Source organism: Mustela lutreola, chromosome 6, assembly GCF_030435805.1.
Source record: "Mustela lutreola isolate mMusLut2 chromosome 6, mMusLut2.pri, whole genome shotgun sequence".
Lineage (NCBI taxonomy): Eukaryota > Metazoa > Chordata > Mammalia > Carnivora > Mustelidae > Mustela > Mustela lutreola.
In genome coordinates this window covers 117,022,859-117,039,778 of record NC_081295.1, presented here as the reverse complement: position 1 = coordinate 117,039,778, position 16,920 = coordinate 117,022,859, and positions in this window count along the sequence as shown.

The following is a 16,920-nucleotide window of genomic DNA, read 5'->3' as shown; positions in this document are numbered from 1 at the left end:
ACTTTCCTTCCTGTTATGTCATTTTATGAATTTCTATCTTAGCATAATCTTTTTTTTTTCTTTTTTTGATAGGAGGATCTGGGTTTGATGGTGCCCAGCTCTAAAATGTAGAATGGCATTTTTGTAGTTTCGTTTTCTCCCTGAGAGATACAGAATTCTAACCTACCAGAAAACTGGGTTTATAGACAACTGAGAGCCATTTTGAGGAATTCAATAGACTGGTTACTGAAAATACAGGTTGTCATAATAAGAAAACAAAATTAAGATTTTAATCAACCAAAACCGGTATTTGGAGTTTGGCTAAAAATGCCTTGGACAAAACTGAAGAGTAACCAACAAGATAGAGCTCACAGCTTGAGTGAAAGATACTGTCACGGAGGACCTGCAACATCATAAATGTTTTGTATGCCTTTGGAGCCCGGCAACGTGCCCTGGGGCTGCCAGTCAGAGTGCTAATCCTGCTGGTCTGCATCCTGCTGAAGGCCCTGAGCCCTCACTCCAGGCTCAGAAGCGGGGTTACATTCCATCAGACTTGGGATTTCAACCGAACAGTGTCCATTTACAGCCTGGCCAGTATCTAATGAGGTGGCTTGGCGTGAAGCACCATCCAGTGGAAAAAGCAGCTAATTAGTTAAGTCAGAGACTGGAGAAGGACTGAAGAAAGAAGGATTGGGGACCTCTGGGGCACCATGGTTCAAGCTGACCACAAATACCCTCAGTCAAAATGCACCAGGGGAACCTCTGTTTGTCACAGGCAGCCAGGCCTTAGCCCTTGACCCTGCGTCAGCCACATGCTGGCCTGGTTCTAAGGATGAAGGAATCTGATCACTGAGGCTGTTTTCATCACCTTAAGTAAAAAAGACTGCAGTGTCTGCCTTACGGAAAAGTGTGAACCAGCCAAAGCCAATGGGGAGTAAAGAATGACTGTGGAAAAAGAGAAGGTCAAGTTGTACAAATCTTAGGGGTCAGGGATTCCCCTTCCTACCCACCTTTTCTTCTTTCTAGCAGATTTCTGCCTTCATCCAAACCAAAACGAGGCCCCAGTTTGAATAAACGCCAACCAGTTAGTGCACCAATGAATGAACTGAGTTTGCTCATGAACCATCTCCCAGATTTTAGGCACACAGACACTTTAAATTCTGAATGATTACATGAGCAAGCTTGTTTTAAAGTTGAATAGCCAGGCTGACAGCAGAAAATCTGGAGACATTAAGCAAGAGAACTCCTGAAATTTGTAAGTACATCCATTTTAAGAATATGAGGGTGTGTCTGCATGCATTTTTGGCGGCTGTGGCTCTGTGGCTAGGTGAAAGTATTCAGACTAACCACGAATGGGAAAGAGTTGATAATTGAGGACAGCACCCAGCGTGTTCAATTCAGCACGCGGAGGAAAAGATAATATGAATTAATGCCAGCTGTGTCCATGTGCTCTTATGGATCTAGTATATTAGTGAACTGGAAGAGTTATCTTCTCTGTTTGTATAAGCATGCCACTGATATTCCTCACCCCAAGATACATTCCAACCACTTACGTTTCATGCTTCCTGGAAAACAATATTTCAGACGGCCTGGAAGGTTTTGCTACTTTATAACATTATTGCCAGCGTTTCATTAGAACCATATTTAGCTGAATACCTTCAGAAGAATTTTGTACACAAAAAAGATGGACCCTGAACTAAACTCTAATATGTTGATATATTTTGACAAATAATAAGTATCTTGAAAGAGAACTAAACCTCCTTAAAGGTAACATTGTTGACTTAATATTTAGCTAACAAACTAAAAATAGCGGGGTTGCCCAAAAATGATTGAAAGTTTGGCTTATATGGTGCCACACAGACATGATTTAAAGGCTCAAGAGGAATACTCTGAAAGACAGCATGAAATTCGATTCCTTAGGCTGTCACAGAGCCAAACACTGGTGGTCAGAGGTTTGGCCTCAGCGAGACCATTGTATATTTATCACAGTGGTATTGTTCAACAATACCAGTAATTTGTGTTCCTAAATTGGTTTTGTGGCTGTTAGCTAGTTCCTGGGAACCCTAAAAAATGAAATGTTAGAGAACGGAAAAGGGAAAAAATTATTTAGAGTCGATCAAGTTGGTGAAAAGAAATGCATCAAACCACTTGGCTGAGAGTACTATCCAGTCTTATCCATAAACTGATAGAGGGGTACTGTTTCAATAATGTAGCAGTAGCAATGCTCTGAGTGTAGCTTTTCATGAAAGAAGAAAGGAAAACTAAATTTGAAGTTATTTAATTGAATATATTTTAAATATATTTAAGAATAAGAACATTCAAAGTTCCCTAATCTTGACTAATAGTAGGGAGGATTAGTATAGCAGTTGGGTCTATTTTGTCAAGTGGGCCTAGTCAGTAAAGTGAGGGAAAAAAATGCCAAAGATCTTGATCAGCTGTTGCCGACATCAACTAAGGTTTGACTGAATTTGGGATCTTCAATTTATATAGACTATTAGAAGTTCTTTAATGAAAAAGTATTTAGTTTATAAAAATTAAACGTTTCATGCAGTTTTATTTATAATGAACTTGTCCAGGAGTTTCTTTTACAGGGGCAATTTTATTGTAAATATTGCTTTGTTTCAGCTTCAACTGTTCTGTAGTTCAAAGATGTGAAGTCTAAATTAGTGATATTTAAAACTATTAAAATATCCCCAAATAAAGTCCAAGTTTATTGTAATAAAGTGGATATTTTTATAAGAGAAATGGATGTCATAAAACTCATACCACTAGCATATGCATAAATAGGCCCTATAATTTGGAGACATCCATAATTATCTAGGTTTTGAGATTCTTTTCTTCTCTTTTCTTTTCTTTTCTTTTTAGAAAGAGAGAGAGAGAGAGAGAGAGAGAGAGCAAGTGCATATGTGTGGGGTGGGGGCAGTGGAGGCAGAGGCCGTGGGAGAGGGAGAAGAAGAGGGAGAGAGAGAGAAAGAAAGAGAGGGCGAGGGAGAGGGAGAAAGAATCTTAAGCAAGCTCCATGCCCAGCATGGAGTCTGGTACTGGGCTCCATCTTATGACCCTGAGATCATGACCTGAGCTAAAGTCAAGAATCTGATGCTTAACCAACTGAGCCACCCAGGCACTCTTGGGATTCTTTTTGAAAATTGAATCCAATCCTGTCTTTCTGAACCCTTTCATGCCGTATTTTGATGTGTGGAAAGTTAAACATAAATGGTTAGGCTACATTTTCCTCCTGTGGTATTTTGTGGTTATTTGCAAGACTTCCACAATCTGCATCTATAGCTATGCTGTGTTCCAGACACCCTATAATGATTGTGTAGCATGGCTGTCTGTTGTCCTTGAATATCCACTTCCTTCTATGAAGATCCTTAAGTTTCCTTTCAGTATTGACCTTCCTGCTCTTCTTCTTCCCTTTCCTCTCTTCCTCCCTCCCCCATCATCAACCCTCTCCCTCTCCTATGGCTTCTCATCTTCCTCTCTCCTTCCCCTTCTTTTCTTCCTCCTCCTGTCTCTAATAATATATATAATAATACATATAATATATATAAAAATATATATAACATATATGTTTCATGTAAGGTGATTCAAATACTATATACATACATTTTATGGTAGCAATATTTTGTACTGTTGAAAATTAGAAAATAAAAAAAAAATCATATCGGCACCAACTCTTTATCACCATTTTAAACTCTAATGCATACCTTTCCAATCCTAGATCTCTATATAACAGATATAATACTAATATGTAGTTTTTCATATATACATAGTTTTACATATATGTATATGTATATGTTTTACATATATGTATATCTATTTTGTATGTTGTGTGTGTGTGTGTATAAATACATGGATATGTATTTATGTGATTTGTTGTTTTATCACATGCTTTTTCCAGTTCGTCATCCCTATTTTACAATTTTAATAAATTTTCTTCTTATATAATACTTGAATCTTATTTGAATTTCTCCAGTTGATTCCAGAATGATTATTGCTGCTGCTTTGCCCCAAACACTATCCTATTAACAACCTGCTGTTTATATCCCTATAAAGTCTTCTTTCAACAAGCATAGTCCCTTTTATTATGATGCTGACTTGTTGCAAAAACAGGGCCAATTGTCCTGCTGAATGAGTTTCTTTCTCTTGATTGTGTCTAACAATCATGGGAGGGACGAGTTTATGGAATATTCTAGAATGGGACACATTTTCATTTTCTATTCACAGTTTGAGAGTGAAATATCCATTGATAAGTAATCTTTTATGATACTCTTCTTATTCATCAGGATATACCTAGTCATGTTTCTTTTATATGGAAACTGACTGTATCTCAATGTGCATATTCAGCTCTTTTCTCAGCCCAAGAATATTATTTTTCATGCAGCTCATTTTTTTCTTTCCAAACACCCATTCTTTGCTTGCTAGGTCTTTGACCACTCTTTTACCTTTCCCCACATGACTTCTACTTCTTTCATTTTTATGCTTTCAGATATTTCTGGCTATTGATCTGGTCATTCATTAGTCAGACTCCTTTATTTATTACCTACTGATTTGCCTTAGTTTGTGAATAATGATTTGAATCTCTAGAAAATCTTTTTTTTTTTTTTTTTTGGTACTGTATTGAATTTTCTTAAGTGTTCATGATTAATTTTTATTCAGGAGATCACCTGTCTCCTGCAACAATTCTATCTCACAATGTGTGTTTACACTGTTAGTCTGATCTATTTCTTTTAGGCTCTGGGGGCTCTATGGATGGGAAGTTATTTCCCCTGCCAGCATACTGGAGCTCAGGCCAGCTGGTGGGAATCCTGTTGTGATGGTCTGGTCCATAAATTTATGGGCTTCAGGCAGAATGTCAGCATACTTATAGCACACTTATGGTGTTCCTGGAAGAAGCTTATTCTCTGTCTTCCTATGGTTTCTTAGCTGAGTGAAGGTAAGGAAAACTTTCCATTTGCAGTCTTTGAAGACAGTAGATAGATTATATAGAGAAAAGACTCATAACCCAAGAATCCTAAACATGCATTCCCATGTCAGGGTGAAAGACATGATCTCAGGGATAAGCAAGAACTCAGATTGAATGCCACCCAAATTCCTTATATTTAAAAAATTTATGAGAGAAGACTAGAATAAAACAATAAATTAACCAAAGCAGAAACCTCAACCTGGACCAAAATTAAGAGACACAACCTGGACTAAAGTGTTGTTGAGGCAATGTGGCCCAAGAATTGTACGTGCAAGCTTGAGTAGCTCAGCTGAATTTAGTTCTTGGCTATGTCACTCATTTACTCTATGACATTGGGCAAATATTTAACATCTCTCTGTCTCATTTTTTTCACTTATAGAATAACAAGTAGGAATAATGGTAGGACTTATCCCACAGCATGGTTATAAAGAACAATTGAGCTCATTAATGTAAAACATTAAGAAGAGAACCTGGCACATAATATATGATCAGTAAAAGTTATTACATTAGTATTCTACATATCAATTTAAGAAAACACTGTCTAACAGTGTAAGTAAATACTCTTGAAAAAGAAGAAGTTTTCATTAGGGAAATTTTGATATGGTAATCACTAAGTTATCTTAGCAAACCATTGGTATGTGGGGAAAGAAAGGCAAGATAAAAGTAATCCAAAGGATGGGGGATTATGTAAGGAAGGAAGAATGTGGGGAACGTAAAAGTATGTCAGAGTTTCATATATATTTGAGAGGTGGGTAAGCAGGTAAGATTAGAACATTATGGTGGGGAAACAAGAATGTAGCTTGTTTCTTGTTTTTAAAGCAATCATAGTGACATATGTGTCTGATTAAGAGAGCAGGGAAAGAGATGGTAACCATTAAGGGAATGGAAAAATACACCAGAAACTTTAAATTAACATGGAGGAAATAGGAATGAGCAGCAATTCAATCAAACTCACAAAACCAAGGGGAAGAAAAATAAGGAAACAAAAATAAGAAAAATAGTAAACAATGGAGTAAAGTGAAAGGAAAAATATCAACAACAGTAGGCTTTCTGCTAAATGTATATAGACTGGATTCACCTATTAAAAGTCAGAAATTGCTACTTCAGTTTAAAAAACAAAATTCGGATCTGCGAATTTACAAGTGCATTTTAAAAAGTAAAAAATTTCTTCCTTCCTTCCTTTCCTCTTTCTCTCCTTCTAATAAAGGGGCTGGGCACACAAGGAATTGCAAAACAAAAGAAAATTGGAATGACAATATTAATATTATATAAGATGAAATTCAAAGTTAAAAACACTTAGAATAAACAGACATATTGTGTGATGATAGGAATCTAAGTTGAAGATTTGCCATAAAAGACAACACAGTGAAAAATATACAAAGCAAAAATTATGAAAAATGCAAGGAAAGCCTTATATAAGTATGATGATAGTGAAAGATTTTTTTCATATCTTTCTCGGAAATAGATCAATTTACAGCCAGAAAAGTAAGTATTTCTTTAGCAGACTTGATGCATTTGATGTATAGATCTTACATTCTTCAAGCAGAGAATGTGATTTTTTTCAAGTATCTCAGTAATTAATTGCTTAATTAATCAGATACTTAGCCACAAAGAAATCTATAATAAATTTTTAAAAAGGCGGGGGGAAGAGGGGCACCTGTGTGGCTTGGTCATTAAGCATCTAACTTTTGTTCAAGTCATGATCCCAGAGTCCTGGGACATAGCCCCACATCTGGCTCCCTGCTCAGCCGGTTCCCTGCTCAGCGGGCAGTCTGCTTCTCCCTATGCCTCTGCCTGTGGCTCTGCCTACTTGTGCTCTCTATCTGTCAGATAAATAAATGAAATCTTTAAAAAAAAAAAGGAAGACTTTTTAGGACATATCCCTGTTAAAATTAGAAGTAAATAATAAAATAGAGACACTTGCAAAAACTTAAAATGCTTAAAAAATAAGAAATAGTACCAGATAATGTTTGGATCAAAAAAGGAAATTAAAAGAAAAAAAATTTCTAGACATTGGTGGGAAGAATACTTTTTTTCTAATTTCATGAACCCTAACAACTAAAAGTTCTCAGGAAAAAAAATTATATATATATATAATTTAAATACTACTACTATTAAAAAGTAAAGATAAAGTAACTAGCTACTTACCTTAATGACTTTGAAGAAGAACAAAAAGTTGGGAAATGAAAATTAACTGATATAAGACCTGAACTTGGGGCACCTGGGTGGCTCAGTGGGTTAAGCCTCTGCCTTCGGCTCGGGTCATGATCCCAGGGTCCTGGGATCGAGCCCCGCATCTGGCTCTCTGCTCAGCAGGGAGCCTGCTTCCTCCTCTCTCTCTGCCTGCCTCTCTGCCTACTTGTGGTCTCTGTCTGTCAAATAAATAAATAAAATCTTTAAAAAAAAAAAAAAGACCTGAACTTAATGAAATAGAAAAAAACTATTAAAAAAATAAATTCGGGGTGGGGTTATGGACATTGGGGAGGGTATGTGCTATGGTGAGTGCTGTGAAGTGTGTAAACCTGGCGATTCACAGACCTGTACCCCTGTGGATGAAAATACATTATATGTTTATAAAAAATAAAATAAAAAAAAAGATAAATTTGTCCCAAAGCAAGTCCTTTGAAAGAGAACTATATTTTTTTATTAAGCTTTACTTAAGGATCTGATAAGATCAGACTCCAGCAAAACAACAACAATAACAGAAAAAATCAAATAGTTCACTCAAATTTGGATAATTCCAGGATGGCTTGAAAAGATTATTGCTCACTAAGATAAGGATATGGGATAGGAAGGAGAGATAGAGTAACCCAGTATTTTCAGGGAGCAGAGTTGTCAACACCACTTGCTCATGAGGGGACAAAGAGGGGATCCTATAATCAAAACTTGGAGAGAACTGCATAGAAAAGCCACCTTCTACGGCTTTCAGTGGAGTCAAAACCGGCCTGATATGACCCTGGAGGGAGTAAGACAGGGGTATATACTACACATGAGCCTCACTCTACTCTGTCCTTCCTATCTCCTGCTGGAAATCCCCATCGATAAATCTAACTGAAGCCAGAGTGTCCTGGAATTCACTGATTCGGTCTATACAAGCTCACCTCCTGTGGCATACAGCAGGGTGAAGAAGAGCGGGGTTCATCTGGAGGAATAAACAGGTATCCAGCACATTATCAGATTCAGAGCATGGGTTCTCAATCTCAAGCAGTACTTTTCACAGATTATATGCTGGGAAATTGTAGATTGTCACTTAATAAACTGAGACACACAGTATAGATAGTAACCAATAAATTTTTGATCTAAATTATAATATTGGCGGGTTTTCTTTGTGGAAAAGAAGAAACAATTGAATAATAGTTTTATTTTTTAAATGTTTTAAATTTTTATTGTGTCATGTTAGTATTAAGGAACAATTGTTTTAGTGATGATTTTATTCCAACATCAAGTTGAGAAGCCTTTTATAATAAAATTATAATTTGTTATTGTCAGGAGTGTAACTTACTTAAAGTTCTGAAATAATATTGAGATTTCAATTAAAAAATTCCAAGAGCTTATTTAACAAATTTAAAGAGCATTAATAACCCAAATTGCATCAATAGGTAAGTGACACATATGCTACTCAAGGGAATTGAAGTTGGAATCTCACTTTGATTAAAGACAGATTGTCCCCATCTGGTGAAGAGAGGAATACAGCAGCTTTTATGGTGACTTCTGTTTTACTAGTCACCTCATAGTATTGCCTTTCGCTACCCTGTAGTTTTACGGTCATGTTTATGTGGCACTGAAGAAACTCAAGTGTGAAGCACCAATTAGTAATCTAACCAATATTAATTAGAACTGTGACTTGACATGCCAGGCTGCTATGGGCATTTCAAAATGGTGTCTTCACTTTTGCCAAAGAAATTCAATTTCTATCAGCTTCTGCAGGATAAGGGGGTCTTTGTGTAGAATTAAAGAACACATATGATAGGATATAGGTTTACTTTCTTAGCTTCTAATTATGACTGCATTCCATGTATTCCTCTTCTTTGATTCCATCATGTCATACAGTACTACATGAATGATTAACCACCAAAAAGCTGTAATTTCTAAGATAATTTGACTGGGACACTGCAGTAGTGTTTAAACCTTTATGTAGCAATAATAACACTTAAAACACTAAGATATGGAAGAGACTGAGGTCTGTCCTATTTCTTTGATTTCCTGGCCTCTTTCCATTGTATAACTTTTTGAAATCTTTAAGTTTTACACCAGTACCTTTCATAGTAACTTCATGTATGAGGCCAAGAAATAGAATAATAGAAAATAAGGGAGGACAGACATCTCAGGGATAATCTGTTATAAACTGTAATTTTAAGGATGAGGAAGATGAGGTCTAGAGACATAAATTTCACAGAGGACACTGCCATTTGTGGCCAGAATGTCAGGGGTCAGCTCAAAATCCTAGAACATTGGGACTAAAACAGAACTAGAAACCTATCCCTTGGTGTCTAATTAATAGCTTTCTTCATTATTCCCCGATGACTCATAAATGAAATGTACGATTTACAGGAAATTTTTATACCTATAAAATATATCTAAGAAAGCACTTAGGTAAAAATTAAGAGATAAACTGGGCAAGATGGTGCTATTAAAGTTGTTTGTATTCTTACTCTAGTGCCTAATGTGGACAGGCATAATTATATGTCAGAAAAACTTTCATCAATTATAATTTTTGTTATAACTTCAAGCAAGGGTACTTATTTACTGCCACAATCTTCTAGTGTTTGAAAGATGGTAGATAATGTATTTCTTTCAAGATTGTCTTATAGCTCTTCAGAGTAAGAGGAAAACCTTATTTCAAATACATTCTCATTTGGGAGAGAATAGTTAAATATTTTTCTTTTAATAAAAAAAAAAGTGGTTAGACTCATGAAATCCCAGAATTGGAAGGGCATGTAGAGATTTCAGTCTCACTTCCTACCCAAAATAGGAGTCCCTTCTGCAGTGTCTCTGAGAAGCAGTCCTGTGGTCGCTGTTTGCATATTTCCAGTAATAAGAAACACACTATTTGTGAAGCAGCACTTTTCACCAAGATGTCATAAAATTCTTCCATATTGAGCAAAGTCAGCCACCCTGTCCTTACGACTTCAGCTCAGTATAAGTTCTTCCCTCTAAAACAAAGCAAAGTTTACTCTTTTCCTGGTAGTCATTGCACAAGCATTTAGATTGTCATTCTATCTATTCTAAGTGTTCTCTTCTGTTGCATCAGCCCTTAAAGTTTCTGTAGTTGTTCCATAATTTATTATGGACATTCGAACAGTTCCTGTGAATATTTGCCAATGACCCCTAGAAATTAATGTTCAGATAATGATTGCAGGTTCCCAATACTTTCTTGTGTATTCCAGGTACTGCTTAATAGCTCAACTTGGGTTGGTCTACCATGTTCTTGGATCAGGGCATTAAGGTTCCAGAGCAGTTCTGGCTTATGTTTAGCTTGGGGGTCAATAAAATATCCCAGATCTTTTAAACATGAACCTTGGCGAAATTATCTCCCTGATCCACTCCTGGTGAAATTTAGGCAATAAAATTTAAATGCAGAGCTCTCTATTTTTTTCCCTGCTAAATTTTTTCGTGGTTTCCACTATTCTAGCATTTTGAGCTGACATAGACAAATGGCAAAGTTTGGTGTCAATCTGGGGCTTAGCCAAATAAGGATTATATGGTATCTCTCAAGATGGAACTACCATAAAGGTAGCTATCTAGTAAAAACTCTGGGCCCTAGGGGAATGGGTTTGGGTAGGAAGATATCTTAGCCTTGAAGGGACCAGCTAAAAGACATAGAGACATATCAAAAAGGGAGTCAGGCAGAAAAGGAACAATGGAAGTTAATTCTTAAGACAAAATCCCCTTTTTACAATTTTATCTAGAGTTGGCTAGGAATAGGATTTTTTTTTTGATATGTTAGTATTTTATTATTTAGAATCCATCATTTATGCAAAAAATACCATAGGGGTAAATTAAGGGTGAATTAGTAGTCAAAGAATTTCTGTTATTACTTAAATTTCTTTAGAGCAGGGCTTTTCAATGTTAGCAATATTGACATTTTTGAGTAGAATAATTCTTTGTTTAGGAAAGCTATCTGTTGAATTAAATGATGCCTAATAGGCTCCCTGGCTTCTACCTGCTAGATGTCAGTAGCATCTCCTACGCCAGTTATGGCAACCACAAACATGTTGCTAAGTGTCCTCTGGCACGTTAAGATTGACCTTGGTTTAGAACAACTGGTCTAATTCAGTAGGTGATTAGTAAGTTATACCAATCATGGTAAAAACACATTCTATTAAAGTAGGGGTTGAATATTCAACAGCAAATATTATTGTAAGGAGCATGACCATCAATAACATGTTCCATGCTCTTTTTATGTATGGTCTATGTAAGGGATTGTGTATGTTTTATGCTTTGCCTTTATGCTATTAGAAAGACTTCGTGGAGATTTCTTGCAAGATCTTCAAAAATTTTAATAACTCATCAAGTAAATATTTGCTGAGCTGAGAAGATGTTCCAGGTAGAATTATACACATAGGAGTTGTGACAATATATAAGACAGATAAAAATCCCTGCCTTCATGAAGCATACATTAATGTGTGCATACATGTGTGTCTATTCACACGTTTGTGTGTATATGTGCACATATGAATACAAGTGTGTGCATGTGCGCTGGAAGTGAAGATGAAAAACGATGAAAAATTTTAAATGAATGCAATGCTATGAAGTCATTGAAGTGCTCTGAAGAATACTAAAGAAGAATAAGGCAGAGAATGAAGTGTATTTGTTTGCCACTGTACAGAAGACAGCCTGCTTGAGGAGAGGACATCTGAGCAGAGCCCAAAATGATACGAAAGAAAAAATGGTAAAAGTTCTTGGGAAAGAATATTTTAGCCAGAGGAAAGATCATTGCTCTGGGCTGTATTGCATCTTTTCCAAACTCCTATGCTGAGTTCCTAACTCCTAGTACCTCAGAATGGTTTGTAGATAATATCTTTAAAGAGCTATTTTTATAGATCTTGGATATCAGCTCTTTGTCTGTAGTGTCATTTGCAAATATATTCTCCCATTCTGTGGGTTGCCTCTTTGTTTTGGTGACTGTTTCCTTTGCTGTGCAGAAGCTTTTGATCTTGATGAAGTCCCAAAAGTTCATTTTCACTTTTGTTTCCTTTGCCTTTGGAGACATGTCTTGAAAGAAGTTGCTGTGGCCAATGATGTTGAAGAGGTTACCGCCTGAGTTCCCCTTTAGGATTCTGATAGATTCCTGCCTCACGTTGAGATCTTTTATCCATTTCGAGTTTATCTTTGTGTATGGCGTAAGAGAATGATCAAGTTTCATTCTTCTACACATAGCTGTCCAATTTCCCAGCACCATTTATTGAAGGGACTGTCTTTATTTCCACTGTATATTTTTCCTCCTTTGTTGAAGATTATTTGACCATAAAGTTGAGGGTACATATCTGGGATTTCTACTCTGTCCCACTGGTTCACATGTCTATTTTTGTACCAGTACCATGCTGTCTTGGTGATCACAGCTTTGTAGTAAAGCTTGAAATCAGGCAACGTGATGCCTCCAGTTTTGTTTTTCTTTTTCAACGTTCAGAGTCTCTTCTGGTTCCATATAAATTTTAGGATTGTTTGTTCCAGCTCTTTGAAAAATACTGGTGGAATTTTGATTGGGGTGACATTGAAAGTATAGATTGCTCTAGGAAGTAAGGACATTTTAACAATGTTTATTCTTCTGATTCATGAGCACGGAATGCTCTGATCCATGAGCACGGAATGATCTTCCATCTTTTTGTGTCTTCACTTTCTTTCATGAGTGTTTTATAGTTCCTTGAGTACAGATCCTTTACCTCTTTGGTTAGGTATATTCCCAGGTATCATGGTTCTTGGTGCTATAGTAAATGGAATCCATTCTCTGATTTCCCTTTCTGTATTTTCATTGTTAGTGTATAAGAAAGCACTTGATTTCTGTACATTGATTTTGTATCCTGCCACATTCCTGAATTGTTGTATGAGTTCTAGTAGTTTGGGGATGGAGTCTTTTGGGTTTTCCATATAAAGTATCATGTCATCTGCTAAGAGAGAGAGTTTGACTTCTTCATTGCCAATTTGAATACCTTTTTTAAAAAATTATTTTTTATTTATTTTCAGCATAACAGTATTCATTATTTTTTCACCACACCCAGTGCTCCATGCAATCCGTGCCCTCTAAAATACCCACCACCTGGTACCCCAACCTCCCTCCCCCCCACCACTTCAACCCCTCAGATTGTTTTTTAGAGTCCATAGTCTCTCCTGGTTCAAATCCCCTTCCAATTTCCCCCAACTCCCTTCTCCTCTCTAACTACCCATGTCCTCCATGCTATTTTTTATGCTCCACAAATAAGTGAAATCAACACAACTCAAAATCAACACACACAGAACAGATAATCATGTCAAAAAATGGGCAGAGGATATGAACAGACGCTTCTCCAAAGAAGACATACAAATGGCTAACAGACACATGAAAAAATATTCATCATCACTAGCCATCAGGGAGAGTCAAATCAAAATCACATTGAGATACCACCTTACATGAGTTAGAATGGCCAAAATTAGCAAGACAGTAAACAAAATGTGTTGGAGAGGATGTGGGGAAAAGCAACCCTTTTACACTGTTGGTGGGAATGCATGTTGGTATAGCCACTTTGGAAAACAGTGTGGAGATTCCTTAAGAAATTAAAAATAAGCTTTCTTATGACCCTGTAACTTGAACTGTTGGGTATTTACCCCAAAGATACAGATGTAATGAAAAGAAGGGCCATCTGTACCACAATGTTCATAGCACCAATGACCACAGTTGCCAAACTGTGGAAAGAACCAAGATGTCTTTTGACAGATGACTGGAAAAGGAAAATGTGGTCCATATACACTATGGAGTAATATGTCTCCATCAGAAAGGATGAATACCCAACTTTTGTATCAACATAGACAGGACTGGGTAAGATTATGCTAAGTGAAATAAGTCAAGCAGAGAGAGTCCATTATCATATGGTTTCATTTACTTTTGTAGCATAAGGAATAACACAGAGGACATTGAGAGATGGAGAGGGGAAGTGAGTCACGGGAAGTAGAAGGGGGAGACAGATAATGAGAGACTGTGGACTCTGAGAGAGAAACTGAGGGTTTGGGAAGGGAGGATGCTGGGGGGCTAGGTGAGCATGGTGGTGGATATTAAGGAGGGCACAGATTTCATGGAACACTGGGTGATATGCTTAAACAATGAATTTTGGAACACATACACTAAATAAGTAAGTAAGTAAGTAAATAAATAAATAAATAAATAAATGGATAAAAAATAAAGTGCTATTTTAAGTAAAATGAGATCATATGGATTTTAATACAATATGACTGGTTTCTTTTTTTTTTTTTCAAAAAATTTTTTTAAGATTTTATTCATTTGAGAGAGAGGGAGAGCACATGAGAGAGAGCAAGCGAGTGAGCGAGAGAGAGAAAGAGTATGAGCAAGGGGAAGACGAGAGGGAGAGAGAGAAGCAGACTCCCCATTGAGAAGGGAGCCAGATATGGGGCTCCATCCTGGGGCCCTGAGATCATGACCTAAGCCAGAAGCAAGCATTTAATTGACTGAGGCACTGGGGCACCCCGTAACGGGTTTCTTTATAAAAAGGGATTTGGGATACCTGGATGGCTCAGTTGGTTAAGCGTTTGCCTTTGGCTCAGGTCATGATCCCAGGGTCCTGGGATGGAGTCCCACATTGGGGTCCTTGCTTGGCGGGGAACCTGCTCTCTCCCTCTCTCTGATAAATAAATAAATAAATAAATAAATAAATAAATAAATAAAATCAATCTTTGGAAAAAAAAATTAAAAAAAGAAGGGATTTGGACCCAGATGCAGACTGGATGGCCAGCCATATGAGAATATAGCAAAAGGTAGCATCTACGAGCCAGGGAGAGAGGCCTCAGGAGAAACCAAACTTGCCCATACCTTGATCCTGTCTTTCTAGCCATCAGAACTATATGGAAATAAATTTCTTTTGTTTAAGCCACCCAGGCTGTGGTCTTCTGTTATGGCAGCCTTAGCAAAGGGATGGTAGCATGTCAGCTGGGAAGAAGCTGACAGGTTTGATCAACAGCAGGTAGGTCTGAGTGAAAGAAGGGTAGGGTGGTAGGAGGTAGGATTGGAAAGGAATGCAGAACATGGTAAGGAGGCTTGATTTTGTTGATAGTAAATGTGAACAGGCTTTTGAGCAGAAGACTGACATGAGTAATTTACATTTAAAGAAGGGCAATTGCGCAACTTGCACAACTGACTTTGGAGAGCTAGCACGGAAGCGGGAAATTGGTTAGCAGGCACGTGCCCTGGCCCACACCAGATGAGGAGTGCTGTCGGTGGCGTAGGTGAGAACTGATTGGAGTCAGAGTGTGTTCGGAGGGTAGAGCCAACAGATTTTGCCAATGGGCTGGAAGAACTGTGTAAAGGAAAGAGAAGCTAACCCGAACCTGTACTTTGCACGTGGGTAAAGGACTAATGGTTCTATTTTCTAAGATGGGAAAACCTGGAGGAAAAATTATCTTAACCTTTGAATGTAGGCTTCTGTGTTTTGTTAAGTGCACCATGAAATATGTTTCCTTTATTTAGGAAATTCCAAGTGTAACACTGTGGGAAAATGCAAAAAATATAAGAATATGTGAAAAAAAAAAAAAAACAACCCTCCTTTTGTAATGTACTCTTCAGAGTTGAGCACTTTTAATAGCTAATGGTGCATCTTTCTAAACTTTTTTTCCCAGGTATATTTAGTTTTTCTACAATCTCTCTTTTTCCCTCACTCTCTTTCCCTCTTCTGTCACACACTCATACACACACACACACACAGAGACACACACTTAGAAACTGATTTCTATCATGATTTAAAAAAGTGCCACAATTCTTAAAAAAAAAAAAAAAAAGAATTCAATGCCACATGCATTTATTTCCCTTTCCTTTTTTTTTTTTTTTTTCAGATTTTAAAGGAACTTGTTGGAGTTGTGTATGGAAGGTCAGACAGTGGGTGGTAAAACCACCACTTTGCGGAAAAAAGAGTGGCATTCTTAAATGGCAGTGATTGCTGTTATTCTGGGCTCCAGATTCTGGATCTTTGTTTTCAACTGGATTTGGTTTTTATTAAGGTGAATTTTGTTCAATATATTCAAATTTTATTTGTCTGTAATTTTACAAGTGGATCATTTTTGGGGCCTGATGAGAAATTATAAATACCAACCAAAGAAATGATTTCTTAACTTCTTATTTGGTTAATTATTACTATTTTAAGCAGTCAAAGTCTTTTAATGCAGCAATCTATTTTTTCTGACATTTTTATATGATTAAACCAAATGTGAACAAGGTGATTCAAGAAATCAAATTTACTTGCTGAATTCACCAAGTCTCCAGATGGGAAAAACATAAACGAACAGATTCCATATAAAACATGCAAAGGAAAGGACAAAATAAAGTTAAATTTTTCATCTGAAATACTTTAACAGATCAAAGTTTTTAACCCATAGAGGCACTATGAAATAAGGTAATGTAAAAAGTTATGTGTGTGGTTCTTACATTATTATGCATTATAGAAAAACATTGTAATATGTTGTTTGTGATTCTGGAATAGAGATTCTCAATCATAAACCAACTGAATCTCCATAGCCCACCCTCTTCTGTTGTTTTTTGTCTTTCTTCTCAATCCCCATATAACAAGAAACATACTCTAGAACAAATGAGTTACACAGTGCTTTCAAAGAGAATGAGCAAATTCAGAGGACCAAATACAGCTCTGGGGGAAGGAAACGGATGACATAACCTGCATGAGGTCATTGGAAATAGAAATGATATCTCTATGCCAGTGATAAGACTTTAATGTTGGCATCTAATTTAGCCCTTGCATCAAGCCTAATGAATGTTACTATTC